Raw genomic sequence first — 15544 nt, 5'->3', positions numbered from 1 at the left:
GTATTAATGTGAAAGCTCTAGAAAATAACTTCCCGGATGTACTTTCCTGATTGGTAGAGATGAAGATGGATAAGCTCATAGAGTGCTCGGGCCATGCAAATTTGAGCATGGTGCGAGAACTGTATGCTAGTTGGAACGCAAACTTGTTCCAGTCATGGGTCTGAGGAAAGGAGACCAATACATAGGTGATACTTGTGTGAATATTTGGGAGTTGATAGCCCTAATCCGCGAAGGCTACAAAAGTTTGTCCAATGCCCAAGATACTAGGTGATACATCACACTCTTTGTGGCGTTGATTCTAATGCGAAGTGGACATGGACTAAGGGGGATGCCCACCTTGAGATGATCCGCTTCGACTTCAATAAGACTGCCAAGGTATAGCAAAACTTCGTGCAGGCTAGATTGATGCCCGTTGAGCATAACAGTGAGTGCACTCAAGCTCGAGTGTGTGTGATATTTTTTCTGATGACTGGGCGACCCATCAATGTGGGTGAGATCGTGCTAGGGGAGATAGCCGTACCCGCTTTGGGTGAAAGATCAAAAAGATTCTTTTTTGAAAACCTCCTGACACAGCACATGGGGTATCAGAGTACCCCGGCTGTGATGAGTTGGTGGAGGAACCAAAGGCATTATTGGACATTACATCCTTGTTGGAGTCTACGTCAAAGCTAAGCTAGGTTGCAAGGAATGAGAGACACGAAAACTTCAACAGGTATCTTTATAGTTCCCATAATGTGATAATGAGCAGGCTAGGGGTGTCGGATGAGGAGCATATGCATCTAAGCAATGATCTCTCTAGTTCTTCCAAGAAGATGTTGAGAATTGCACCGGGCAGTCCCGTTCACCCGTCTGAATATGAGAACACCCACAAAGGATCTGATGATGAGGATGAGATTGATGATGAAGTCATGGGGCCCATGGCTTTGGTGCCCCTGGGAGTGGATGATCATGATGAGCCAGAACTGCAGCTGGTGGGCATTCTCAGGAGGAGGAATCCGACTAGCATGGAGTTCTTTCTTTCCACCTTACTTTATTTTAAATTTGTTTATGCATCGGGGACTATGCATTATTTACGTATGGGCTGGGGGAAATACTTCCTAACTTGTAATTGTATAAAAATTTTATTTTTTTATATTTTTAGCTTAGTTTATATCTCACATAATCTAATTAGCTAGTAGTAAAAACAAAAATTAGAAAAATCTTGGTCTTTTCACGACGATGGATCTGTTGGACAATATTTTTGAGGGATTAAAGTCCGATTAAAAATACCAAAAAGATTTTCTTTTGTTTTTGTTAGGATAATTAGGTAGTATCCCTTGGTTTTTCTTTGGACGCCGGTTCTTTTCTAAGGGTGTAGCTCGAACCGAGTATTTTATTTTTTATTTTTTTTAGGAGTAGGATAGGAAAAATAACTGAGGTACTCCGAGATACCTATTGACATATTTGATGTTGGCACATTAAGCTATGGCATGCGCTCTGTCTTCCTGAGTATTTGATTTGAATTGTAATGCGTAGGTAAAATAAGTAGCCTATTCTGTGACGCTTTTTTCTCGTTCGTTTGACTTCTATGCCACATAATGCATTATTTCTTAAAATTTCTCATCTATCTGTTCTTGCTTGACTTGAGAGTTTAACAACACCGTTTTGATTTATTCTTGTGCAATGTGTGTGTATGGATTCATGGTATTCTGTGCTATCTTGTGTATGCTAGAACTTTCCCCATTTGTTAATCGAAGCGAAATCATTAAGTTGGGCCAATCTAGGAGATGACGTAGACGGTTCTTTCTTGATCATAGAGGTGCTTGTCACTCACAAATAAAGTTTTTCCGTTGCTAGCCCCTTTGAGCCTATAGACCTTTTCTTTGGCACCCACACTACAAGATGTATCCCTATTTTGTTCTTAATTTGAGCTTGTTGAACCTTTACCTCCGAATGCACTTAGGCGCAAAAATAAGTAAGGTGAGAGATTTGAGAAGTGACTTTCGAGTGGAACCATAAAAAGGCCAATAAGATGCACTAAAATCGTGAAAAACACCACTAGCTGAAGAGCCTTAATGTATGGAGTGTGTGTAGAAAAAAAGAGACAAATAATGTTGATATCAGAAAAAGAAAAAAAGAAGAAAAACAAGCGACTCCTAATCTTAATAATGCATGCTAGTGGGGATATAGAGTGCTTAATTGAAGAAAGGGATAGACTGAGTGTGGTTTGTGGAGAGTGAATTGGTTGAGACGAAAAATGCTCGATTCTTGAGTTTAGTGTATTAAAGTGCTTAGAAGGGTTAGTCACTATTCCTAAATTTATCCTACCCGTCCCTTAGCTTACATTATAATCTTAAAGTCTTAATTGATTCTATATTTGGCTAGCTTAGATTAGTAGAGATGTACACTACGGGCAAGCTTATGGTACAACCACGGGATGCACATGAAATTCTTTGTGAGAGTGAGAGAATTTTATTCAATTGTGTGATGTCCTTAATTTATGTTCAATGGCATATTTGAACGTATGGGCTACTTCTATATCCACTCTTTTGCTTGTGGTGAGGGCACGTGGTCTCATGACGGATTGGTAATGTTATAAACTTCTCTTATTGGTGAGTGCACAAGTTGAGGGTGATTAGTGGTAACAAGTCGACTCTTGAGGTAGGGTGGTTGTGGATAGGTTGTTTGAGTTGGTTGAATTGCCTTGTGTATACCTGGGCTTATTAAAAATAGGAAGAATGTGAAATTTGTGTGTTCATGCTTGATTGCCGGTATCGACCATAGTCAAAAGGTAAAGTGTGTGATTGAATTAAATTTGAATTTCTCTCTCCTAGTGAGATGTATGTTTTGGGGTGTTGATATAGTTTCATTACTCGAGGACGAGTAAGAGTCTAAGTGTGGGGTGTTAATATTCGGCTTAAAGTATGCCGATATGGGCTACTTCTATATTCACTCTTTTGGTTGTGGTGAGGGCACTTGATCTCATGACGGATTGGTAATGTTGTCAACTTCTCTTGTTAGTGAGTGCACAAGTTGAGGGTGACTAGTGGTAACGAGTAGACTCTTGAGGTAGGCTGATTGTGGATAGGTTGTTTGAGTTGGTTGAATCGCCTTATATATACCTAGGCTTATTAAAAATAGGAAGAATGTGAAATTCGTGTGTTCATGCTCGATTGCCGGTATCGACCATTGTCAAAAGGTAGAGTTTGTGATTGAATTAAATTTGAATTGCTCTCTCCTAGTGAGATGTATGTTTTGGGGTATTGATATAGTTCCATTGCTCGAGGACGAGCAATAGTCTAAGTGTAGGATGTTGATATTCGGCTTAAAGTATGCATATTTTTATGTATATTGCCTCGCATTTTGCTCATGTCTCGTAGATTTCATACGTGCAATATAATGATTTGTACTAATTTGTGATATTTTTATTTGAAGATTAAATTGATGAGTTTAATTTTATCATATTGGGTTGTTTATTTAATTTTGTTCTTAATTATTTTGCTGCGTAGCTAACAGTGAAATACTACTTACGAATCTAGAGTTGAACTAAAAAGTGAGAATTCTAGATTGCATATAGGATTAAATAGAGTAAGTTCTTGAACCCGGGCATCGGAAAATGGATTTGCAATTAGGATAGAAATATACCTAGCTAATTGTCTTGCTTGGTTGAAATACAAGAAGTGTAAGTGCATTGTTGTTAGTCTTAATTCTATATACATATAGGTATTAAGTTAGCTTGAATAGGCGAGTAAGAACTCGACAGATTCTTATGAGTAATATTAATCTTGTCAATCAACAAACCAGATAAATCAATTAGTCAGTTTAAGCTAAGAGCGCAACAAAATTATTAGCTAGCCTATGACCCTGGAATATCCCCTCCTACTGATTTTTATCTGAAATTGCCAGCGTGTTTAGTCGATTTCTAGTTACTTAACTGCTTGATAGTTTCTTTTGTAGTTAATTAATCACCTACATATTTTGTGAAAAATCTCTTGAATAGATAAGTTGTTTGAGTTTGAATCAATCAAAAGTTAATCATAAGTCTATATGGGAACGATACTCTACTCACTTCTTTATTACTTGACGATCACGTATACTTACGCGTGTGTTTGGTCGCAACAGATTTGACGGTAAATTTAAAACTTATAAACTTCAAATTCTAGCCGTTTCTAGTCCCAATAAATGCTAGTATTCGTATCATTTGTATTGAGTGTTACTAGAATATATCTTTGTTAGATTCTATCGATGTTCAATATTTTGCTATAACTGTTACACCACAATGCTACTCCCTTCTCGTACATTGATTAAATTGAGATAAAAGAATAAGAAACTTCTGAATACTTCTAATTAAAGAAAAACTTTAAATATTTGTGGGTCTTTGATCCAATTGGTTTTGCTCTAAACTCTATTTCTCACACGTCTCTATATTTATTTTGACAAATTCTTGGGCTCACATGCCACAATGACGTTTCACTTTCGCTTGTAAATTGTCAAATGATTCCAAGTTTGTTCGTTAGCACCTAAGCACTGTGGTCTACCATTTGTACCTTATAGCAATGTATCCACGACTACAAAGTTAGGTTCTCTAAATTAGATCAATTCACGTCACAATCAATTTTTTTCCATCATTGCTTATGGGTTTAGAAACCAGCTAGCATTGTTTACACTATATAAATTAAACAACAAAGTAATACATTGCTGAAGTTGAATGAAATGCTTATTAATTAATACAGGTATATCAGAAAAAGTACTAATCATCATTAGAGGTGCATATATAGGACAAAAGAAGGTTAGGTTATTCCACATTTGTATAAGTTTTTGTTCAATTATTAAAAATACCCTTAAATTTTGAAAGTGGCTTTGCATAGTAAATTAATTCTATTTCTTTAGAGATAAACTTGGTGCATTCATGATCTCTCGTTAATTCCCATAATCACGGACATTATATAGGGTAGGAAAGTGGCTATGATCTGCCATTTCTTTTTAATATATAATCAATCATGCATAATTTATGACCAACCAAATACGTGATAAGACTTATTTAAAACTTTTTCATTATTACTATTGCCCTTTCAAGAATCTAATCATGCCTATGCTCTTGTAAATTTTTTATTTTATTTTAAAATTTCAAAAGTAAAAGTAGATGTAACAGGAGTAGGAAGGAAGGGACGGATGACGAGGAGAAAATGCAGGGCTTGGTCATCCTTTATGCACTTAGAAGAAGAATTTAGAGTTTTAAATATTTTTTATATTATTAATGTAGTCTGAACTTTTTATACTTAAGTTAGTTACTATCATTTTTATTAAATTATCAGTTTTATTTTATTAACGTCTAATTATATAAATATTTTTTTAAACAATCGATGTGTAACTTAAAGTTGAAGTTCTTCTCACAAGGTGACAGAGAATTGGACAAGAGTGCTTTTCCCCTTAAAAAAAAGTGTTACGCGATACAAACTCGAATTATTCGGGCTTCAATATAGACACTGAACTCCGAATGAAAAAGAAAGAATTGGGGAAGGGAAGACGAGTTGAGAGAGAGTGTTGGATTGATAGAAAGAGATTAGGAAGAAACAATCATCATTGGTAAGAACCAGATTATACTGTGGAAGGGGCCACCATGATTCCATAAAGGGTGTTTCACATGTCACCCCGTCCTTTCAAAAGGTTCTAAAAATCCAAAAACTCTCTCCTTTTAAATTTGTTTTTTTAAAAACATTTGCTCTTTGCCCCCTCTCATAGTGCCATTCCCCAAGATTTCACTATCATTGGTATTTTGAACGGAAATTTTGCTATACTCAATTTTCTCTATATCTACTTTGATCTAGGACCATGCCCTTGGCCCACTCACTGCTCTTTTTTACTTGCTTTTCTTTCTAACCCTTAATTCTATGTTGAAGAAAGGGTGGTCTTTTTATTTATGGCCCGTTTGGCCATAAAAGAATTCACTTGTTTATGGAATTTTTTTTTATTTTTTTGCAAAATCAATATTTGGCCATGAAAATTTTAAGTTCGGGGAATGGGGAGATTGATGAAGATGTCACACATCGTATTGGGGTGGGATGGATGAAATGGAGACTCGCTTCCTGCATTTTGTGTGACAAGAAGGTGCCACCGAAACTTAAAGGTAATTTCTACAAAGTGGTAGTCAGACCGACTATGTTGTATGGGGCGGAGTGTTGGCCAGTCAAGATCGCTCATGTCCAGAAAATGAAGGTAGCAGAGATGATGATGTTAAGATGGATGTGCGAGCACACCAGGTTATATAGGATTACGAATGAGATTATTCGCGACAAGGTGGGCTTGACCTCTATTGCGGACAAGATGCGGGAAGCGCGACTTAGGTGGTTTGGTCATGTGAGGAGGAGGGGCACATACGCCCTGGTGAGGAGGTGTGAGAGGTTGATATTTGAGGGTCTACGGTGAGGTAGAGGTAGGCGAAGAAGAGGTAGGGAGAGGTAATTAGGCAAGACATGGCGCAATTTCAGCTGACCGAGGACATAACCCTTGATAGGAAGGTACGGAGATCGAGGATTAGGGCAGCAGGGTAGGTAGTCTAGAGTGTTCATAACAGTAGTATTAGAACGCAGTCTCCCAATCTGTTGGTAGTAAATTTTTATGAATAACGGTTGTTTTCTTTCATTGTTGATCACCTTACTATCTTGTTGTTTTTATTCTGCTTTTATATGTCTTTTTGGTGATGTCCCTTGTCTATATTTTTATTAATGTGGTGCTTATACTTTCCTGAGCCAAGAGTTTATTGAAAATAACATCTCTACCCTCACAAGGTAGATGTAAGGTATGCGTACACACTATCTCCCCAGACCCCCACAGTGTTGGGATAATACTGGGTATGTTGTTGTTGTTGAAAATTTTAAGTTCAATTTAAGTTGAAATTAGGAAATTTTCGATATTCAAAAAACTCCATAAAGCTTTTCTTTCACAATGTTTACTCCAAATCACTCACAAAAATTCAAAAATAACTCCAATTTATATTTATGTTCATACACAACTTTAATTTTCAAATACCATTACTCCCGCTTAGTTTTTACTTTTTGGATTTTTCAATGCTGTGGTTTGTCTTTAAAATTCAAAATCAAAGGGCTAAAGTTAATCCCACTCTATTATATTTTGGTGGGAGCACACTGATGATTAAATCATTAAAATGTACACCTCTATAGAAAACGGACATAGAAGACGTTAATTCGACATATCATTTTGAGGTGATTTAATGCGAGAAAGCATACATAGCAAGACTCACGACGCATGTAAAATCAGCTAATTAATGAAACAGTGTTGATTTATTTTTCTTTTTAATTTGTTCCTTTCTTTCTTTTTTAATCTTATGGGAGTTTTCATTATGGACCACTGTGACAAAGAATTAAAATGTGGAAGATTACTTGAAAGAAACAACACCTAGGTACATAACACTATAGATGCAAGTGTAAAATAATAAATATTCATTGCTACATATGGCAGGAAAGGAACTACAAGATCTTTTAAAAGAAGCAATGCAATCCAAGTGGTTAACAAGGATGCCGGTATTAACAGGAAGAATAGTACGACTTAATTTTATCCCTAGATGCTAAAATTGTATTAGAGTGGTGCATTATTGATTATTGAGGAGCTGCTAAAAATATTCGTTGCCCGACCCACGCCAGTTATCAAGTAGGATTTTTAACAATAAATGAATTTTCACAATTATAGGGATACCTCATTTGATAAAAGCAAGAACTAAGAAGATAAATGGAACTCAGAAATTTATGTAAGCAATCTACCAATTTTTAATAATATCATAAAGAAATATTAGTACAATTTATGTCATAGCCACCTGTATATAATAAGCTACATATAATTAAACAAAATAAAACCATACTTACTAAATGAAATTAAACTCATAACCTAGATGAACAAATTCATAAATGTATTTTGCTACATACATTGTCAACACTTCCAATATTAATGTAATATATTAAAAATATATTATTAGGGTCAGCCAGAAGGGCAAGTCCATGAACCTACTGTTCCTTCACCTGCTGAGCAAACATAATTTTCAAAACCCTTCTCAGGATGGAATTCTGATGTAGAAAATGACTGAATCTGATCATTCTGCATGTTGAACAACTTATTCTGTGCTTGTTTTGAAATTCCAATATCAGATGTGGAAGCATTTGTTCTACCAAACATGCTATTATTTAATGCACTACTAGATGGTGGCATAAATATTGGAGAATCTTGAACCTTTTGTGTTGATGGTCTTAAAGTAAAAAGAGGTCCCAAATTATCCAAATGGCCTGATCTTATGGCTGAGGTAGCAGTTGAGAAAAGATCAAGGCGGCGAGTGTAGGCTGAACCAGTAAACGGAGTTGTCGGGATCCCTGTGAATTCTTGAACCATTTGTCGAAAATTTGTAGTGTCAGTTGTTAGAACAGTTGTTGGCGCCCGCCTCGATGCCCTGCTTCGTTTCTTTGGATTTTTTCCCACATTAGGCTGATGATCAATGCTTGATTTTATTGGTATTGAATTATAGTTTGGAACATGAGTATTAGTACCCAAAATAGCATGATTAGTAGCGCTTGATGATGAGGAATTTAAGTTTCCAAAGTTGTTAAAATTGTTATCGGATCCCAATGATTTAGGCCAGAGAAGATCATTGTTGTACAGAGAATTTGCTGAATCTTGGAAATTGGAGTTGAAATTTTGTGAGTCATGAGGATCAAAGAGAGTGGGTTGGTGAGAAAGAAATTGTGGGAGTGGATTTGATGAGATTGAACCAAAATGGGCTGAAGAATTCAAGAAAGTTGAGATTGAGCCCCCATGTGAATCATACTCTTCATCACCACCACCACCACTTGAAGATTGCACACTACCACTATTTCCAGAATCCATTACTCCTATTAGGAACAAAAAAAAAAGGTGAAAGAAAACAAAGGAAAGAGATAGTGATAGTTGAAAAGTTTGGAGAAAGAGAAGAGATGAGATTCTTAAAAGAGATTGTTCAAGAAAGGAATATGAAAAGTGAACCAAAGAGGAAAACCAAAGAATTAAAGAGAAGTTTTGATAAAGTATATATCCTTATCTTGAAAGATCTGACGATGATCTAATATTAGGAGCTGACTTATCAAACTTGTCATTTGCTTCTCATTCCTGGACCACAAGGTTGTTCTCACACAAGATCAGGAAACAAAAACAAAAAAGCATGTTGGTTTTAAAGTGCAGAGATTTGAGAGTCTTGAATTTATCATACATATTTTCTGCATTATCTCTTTCTTTGTAAGCTCTGTGGATTAGGGTTTAAAATGAAAGGAAAGAGAGAAAGGAATGACAAAGAGAAAAAGGTTAAATATATTAGGCTTTGATCAGAAGGGCTCTAAAGTAGAAAAAGGAGAAATCAATTATACTACACAAACGAAGGGGGAGGGTGGTTAGTGGGGTCTCCACTGAAAGGAATCCTTTAGGATAATAAGGTGTTTCGCTAAATTTACGAGGTGGTCTTATAATCTATTTTTGGCTTATCTATATGTTTAATAAATACTAAAAATATCTATAAACTAAGTGTTTATAAGCTAAAATCAGTCATAGGTCATAAGTTGGTCACTCTTAACTTATGGTTTTTCAGCTTATAAACATTTTTAGTTTGACCAACACTTTTACTAGTTTATCCTTAATAATATTTTCTAATTCACAAAATACTTTTCCCAAAATAAATTTCTTGACTTTCTGTTCATTCCATATTCATTATTAATTCTTTTCTTTACAAAGAAATTTTTAATTTATAATCTTTTGAAAATAATTCAAGGGTATTTTAGTCATTTTAATAAAAGAATAGCTTATTAACAATTTTTAATCAAACACATCAACTGCTTATTATTAGTTTCAGCACTTCTATCCAAACACATAAATGCTTATTTTAAAAATCAGTTTCAATACTTAAAAACATTTTCACCACTACAAGCTTATCAACTATTTATAATCAGCTAATCCAAACGGGTTCTAAATGTGAAAACGAGAAAAGTTTCGTGCAATCATCTAAGAGGAAAAAAAATTCCATCCAATTTTCGATATCCCCATTATAGCCCTGATAAAAAAGGGGAGTACTTCCATTTTATTGTTAGAACTTAAACTCAAAACCTTTGATTTGAAATAAAAAAAAATTATATTAATTCCATCATAATGACGAAACCAAATGTACTAAGAGTAATAAAATGAAAAGGTAGTTGCAAAATCCATAGTTTGAAGCAAAATATGACTCCTTTATAAAGTTTTTACTTCCATTTTAAATTTCATTAAATCTCAGAATTTCGGTATGCAAGAATTAGATAACTCAGAATTGTGAAACAAGATATGACTTTTGACATCTTTATTATAGTTACTTTGGTTACCAAACGAGAAAAAATGATGATTGCGAATTGTAATTAATAAACTTTTATACAATATCAACTAGCGTGTTTGCAATTTGTGGATAGTAAATCTAATTGTGTACTTGCAAGAAAAAGTGTTTATACCAAATCAAATAATTTAATTGTAAGAGTCACTCCACAAGCTAAAATAAAAACACATACTATCACTAACTATAGTCAATAATTAAAAATCATAAGCAAAACGCATGACGTGTATTTATTTGTTTTGTCTAAGCACCAAGTAAATATATATTTTCCCTGAGTTGTATATACAAAATAAAATAAGATGTACATAATGCAATCAGTCAATTTGAAATCAATTCAGTTTAAATAAGTGATAAATAATACTCTCTCCTTTTCAGTTTATATATTTTTGTTGGAGTACAACGGCCAAACTAACAAATTTTAGGTGTGAATTTAGATTAGAATTTTTAATTTTCTAAAATAAAATTTACATATTTAGAAACTACATAAAAAGTACGATAAGTCAAAATAATTAACAATTCAAAGTATTTAGAAAAATATTTACAAATAATGTGGTCAAAGTAAACTTGGTTAGACTCCCCCAAATAGTATTAGGCTCACATAAAATAGAACCTCGGGATGAAATTCCTCATACTTTGAGCAAGTCATAATGGAGCTTGTTGGAAATTTGCTTCAAAACAGATCACAAATTAAGATAATGATTAGTTTTGGGGAATATTTTACAGTCCATCGATGGAAATGAAGTTGGAATTTGTTGATAGCCATAATTACCTCTCTAAAAAGATTCTTACGTGCGTGTGTGAGGGAGCTAGAAATATTTTGATCATCTACATTATTATGCTCCCTTTGGACATTCGAATATTACCATGCCAAAGAACCTTATATCTAGCGTCATCACTGAATTAATAATATTTTGATGGATAGAACTCATAGAGATTAGTTCATCCACATTTTAGTTAGCTGCAACGATAATAATCACAATTTTTTTTGTTTGTCTGCTGATCGCTATTGCTAAGTTGGATTTTCCAAATGAGAAAATTACTCTCTATAACCCCTCAAAATTTTAATAGTCCATATTTTTTTTCATTGACCCAAAATGTTCCTCCGACCCAAACATATTACATCTAATATCCGGAAATGTCTATTTTGTATATTTTTTGTATAGTGACAGTCTATTTTGTATATATTTTGTATAATGACAGTCTATTTTGTATATTTTTTGTATAGTGACAGTCTGTTTTGTATATATTTTGTATAATGACAGTCTATTGTATATAAATTGTATAATGACAGTCTATTTAGTATATTTTTTGTATAGTGACAGTCATTTTGTATATATTTTGTATAGTGGCAGTCTATTGTATATAAATTGTATAGTGATAGTCCATTGTATATAAATTCTATAGTGACAGTCTATTTAATATATTTTTCGTATAGTGACAGTATATTTAATATATCTTTTGTATAATGACAGTCTATTTTATATATATTTTGTATAGTGACAGTCTATTGTATATAAATTGTATAGTGACAGTATATTTTGTATAGTGACAGTTTATTTTGTATATATTTTGCATAGTGACAGTCTATTGTATATAAATTGTACAGTGACAATATATTTTGTATAGTGACAGTCTATTTTATATATATTTTGCATAGTGACAGTCTATTGTATATAAATTGTGTAGTGACAGTCTATTTAGTATATTTTTTATATAGTGACAGTCTATTTTATACATATTTTATATAGTGAATACTATGCATTTTATAAAATTAATGATGCAACCATGTTTTGCACACGTTGATGCTCCACCACAGAGTTCAACTAATTTAATGTATGTTGTTTTCATACTCGACTCCTCTATTTAGGGCATTTCTTGTAAGAAAATGACACCAAACGCCACACATGCATTTAAGTTATTGAGTTTTTTTTTTTTTTACATAAAGGATTTTCGCCATGCAAAGAAATGCATTTATATATATATATATATATATATATATATATATATATATGGAAGAGGGCAGGCTCGTGATAGTTAAGGTTTATTTCACAAATGGTCATATAATTATGATCTTTTTAATCAAAGTCATACCATTTTTCTCACATAAAAATCATAAAAGCTGCTAGTAACTCACAAAAAAAAAAAAGACCGAAAAATACAACTTTTCAATAGCATTTTTTTATTTTTCAGTCTAACAAATAATAACCAAATTAAAATAGGAATGACCCAACCTAATAAAAATACAAATAAATTGAAATAATATTAAAATTGAATCCTTCCCTCAAAATACACATAACTTCTTTTTTGGAGTATTTTGCTTTTTAAATTTTTAATTATTTATCTTACTTACAGTATGGGCACATATTGAACTCATATTGGAAAAGGCAAAAAGTAACATTTATGAAAAAAAAATTAATTTTATATTCTTCACAAGTATATATAAAATATTAATATCTAAATAGCATAAAAGCCAAAAAAGAATGAAATAATGAATGATTCCCTTTGAATAAATTAAAAGCCATCTTAGTAGACATCTCCCATTGTATTTCTGTGATAGTTGGGTTTGTCAATTTCGGAGGCTAGTCGGTAGAATTAGTTTTGGGTTATAAAATATATATTATAATTTGTGACTACCGATTGTCATTAGTTTTTCCTGTATGGCTAGACGTGATAATAGCTCTTTCCAAATCATTGTATTATTTGTGAAAGAAGGATGTAGGATCAATCACAAGTTGATCTGTTATAGATGAGCTGGATCATGGGAACATTATAGAGCAAAATTTATTTATAGCCACTCGGGCCAAACTTATAACACCTGGTAGTCCAAAATTACAATATACATTTTATAGTCCAAAAGTAATTCTAGTGGCTTCTGACCCACAAGCACAAACACATGTTCACTGGAGAAATAATTTTCGACCCAAAATGGTTTAGTTGGAAAACTTCACCGGTCGCAGCAGTGGCCGAAAAATTCACGGTCGCCGAAAAAGCTATATACCGTCCAGATCTGTCAAAATCCAAATAGCAAGCAAACCATCTTTTAGATCTAGATTTTCATAATATGAAAATCCCCAAAAACAGTAAATAAAACGAGAAGAAAGAGTCACCGAATTTAATGGAGGGTCGCCGGTGTTTGAGTTTCAAAAACTCTTCCTCTTATTGTAGGAGGAAGTTGTATTCTCCTATTAGGTCTTTTTCTAGGTTTTGTAAAAATATACTAGTTGGGTACTTACAGTATCATGTGTTGCCAGAACAACATATTGGGTAAAAGGGTATGACAGATTTAGGCGACAAGGTCCATTATTTGTCTAACAAATAATCTTTGCTTTCTTTATGTTGTACAATGTTGATGAAATGTTCATATTCATGAGCAGTGTGACACATTTGGAGTTTTGTGTCACCACCCAAAATCCACTAAATATCGTGATGGCGCCTAACGCTACAAATTAGACATAATTACTTATTTTAGTATTTTTAAATCATAATTTTCCTTAATTGAACATTATAAAATAGAATTTACAGAGTAAATAAAATATTTACACGAACCACCATAATGAATAACCTGAAAGAAAACCCCCAAAATCCAGTGTCACAAGTGCAAGAACATCAACTAAAAAATATAATAAAATACAACATCTGTGTGGGATACAAATTAGACAGGAGAATATAAATAACTCTGATGGAGACTCTGTAGGCTGGGGATAGTAACATGAAATGCAGTTCACGATAAAGTCCCTGTAATAGCCGCGCCTCTGCGCCCAAAAGACCACTAGACACATATGTACTTGCACGAAAAATGCAGCAAGTGTAGCATGAGTACGTAAATCAACACGTACCAGTGAGTATCTAGCCTAACCCCGGAGAAGTAGTGATGATGGGTCGACATCAACACTTACTAGTGGTCCAATAAGACAGATACAATAGAAGTAAACAGGTGTGAGACAAAGTTAATAAGAGAAATAACAAGTATAATACGTGGTACAATCCTCCTCTCAGCAATAACTCAAACTCTCATCTAGAACCTGCCTCCTCAATCAGATTATATATTTAATGGACCTTACCAGATAGGTCGTCACAGTTCAATCAGAAACAACTCATAGATATGCTGGCTTCTTGGAAATTATTACGCACGATTTCATAAGAGTATTTTATAGAAATGCCGAGTCATATGTCCCGATCCATCATAACATTTCCGAACCATAAATACATATATTTTATTGTCGAGGTGAATGGACCGCTCCCATGAGAGTGGTACATAATCCTGCTGAGGCGTACAACCCGATCTATCATAATGTGCGCACTGCCGAGGGTCAAACGGCACGAACCATAGATATATCTATCTGCCGAAGCGAACGGCCCGATCCCATTAGAATAAGAAGCTTTGACGGGTCCTTGACCTCATCATGAATAGATGTGTGAGTTATAAAATTTTAAGGGAAACCTTTCGATGAGAACGCATAACGCGGGAGAAATTCGTAAGAGGAGTACATTTATTTAATGGCTAATCATGAAGCCCGTTGTGTGATGACCCAAAATAATGTCATCTTTAAATTTAATAATTAATTATGTATTCCAAAACCTCAAAAAGTACTATTTATTATTCCTCGACTTGCGTGTGCAATCCGTAAAATTTCATGGAAAGTGTTTAAGTAAAAAATGGATTAAACTATGAATTAGAGCTTTAAAACTCAATTGAGTTGACTTTGGTCAAGATTTTGAGCAAACGGACTCGGATCAGTATTTTGACAGTTACGATAGGTCTGTATCGTGATTTGGAACTTGGGCGTATGCCCGAAATCAAATTCTGAGGTCCCTAACCCGAGATATGGAATTTCGAAGAAATATTAAAATGTTTAAGTTCGAATAGTGACCGGATATCTAATTATGTGAAAACGACCCCGGAATAGAATTTTGATGATTCCAACAGCTCCGTATGATGATTTTGGACTTAGGAGCGTGTTCAGAATTTTATTTGGAAGTCCGTAGTTAAATTAGGCTTGAAATGGCTAAAAACAAGAATTTAAGTTTGGATGTTTGACCGATAAGTTGACTTTTTGATACCGGAGTCGGAATCCAGTTCCGAAAATTTTCATAGCTCCGTTATATCATTTATGACTTGTGTGTAAAATTTGAGGTCAATCGGAGTTGTTTTGATAGGTTCCGACATCGAGTGTAGAA

Source organism: Nicotiana tomentosiformis, chromosome 12 (genome assembly GCF_000390325.3).
Source record: "Nicotiana tomentosiformis chromosome 12, ASM39032v3, whole genome shotgun sequence".
Lineage (NCBI taxonomy): Eukaryota > Viridiplantae > Streptophyta > Magnoliopsida > Solanales > Solanaceae > Nicotiana > Nicotiana tomentosiformis.
This window is presented reverse-complemented; position numbering follows the sequence as displayed.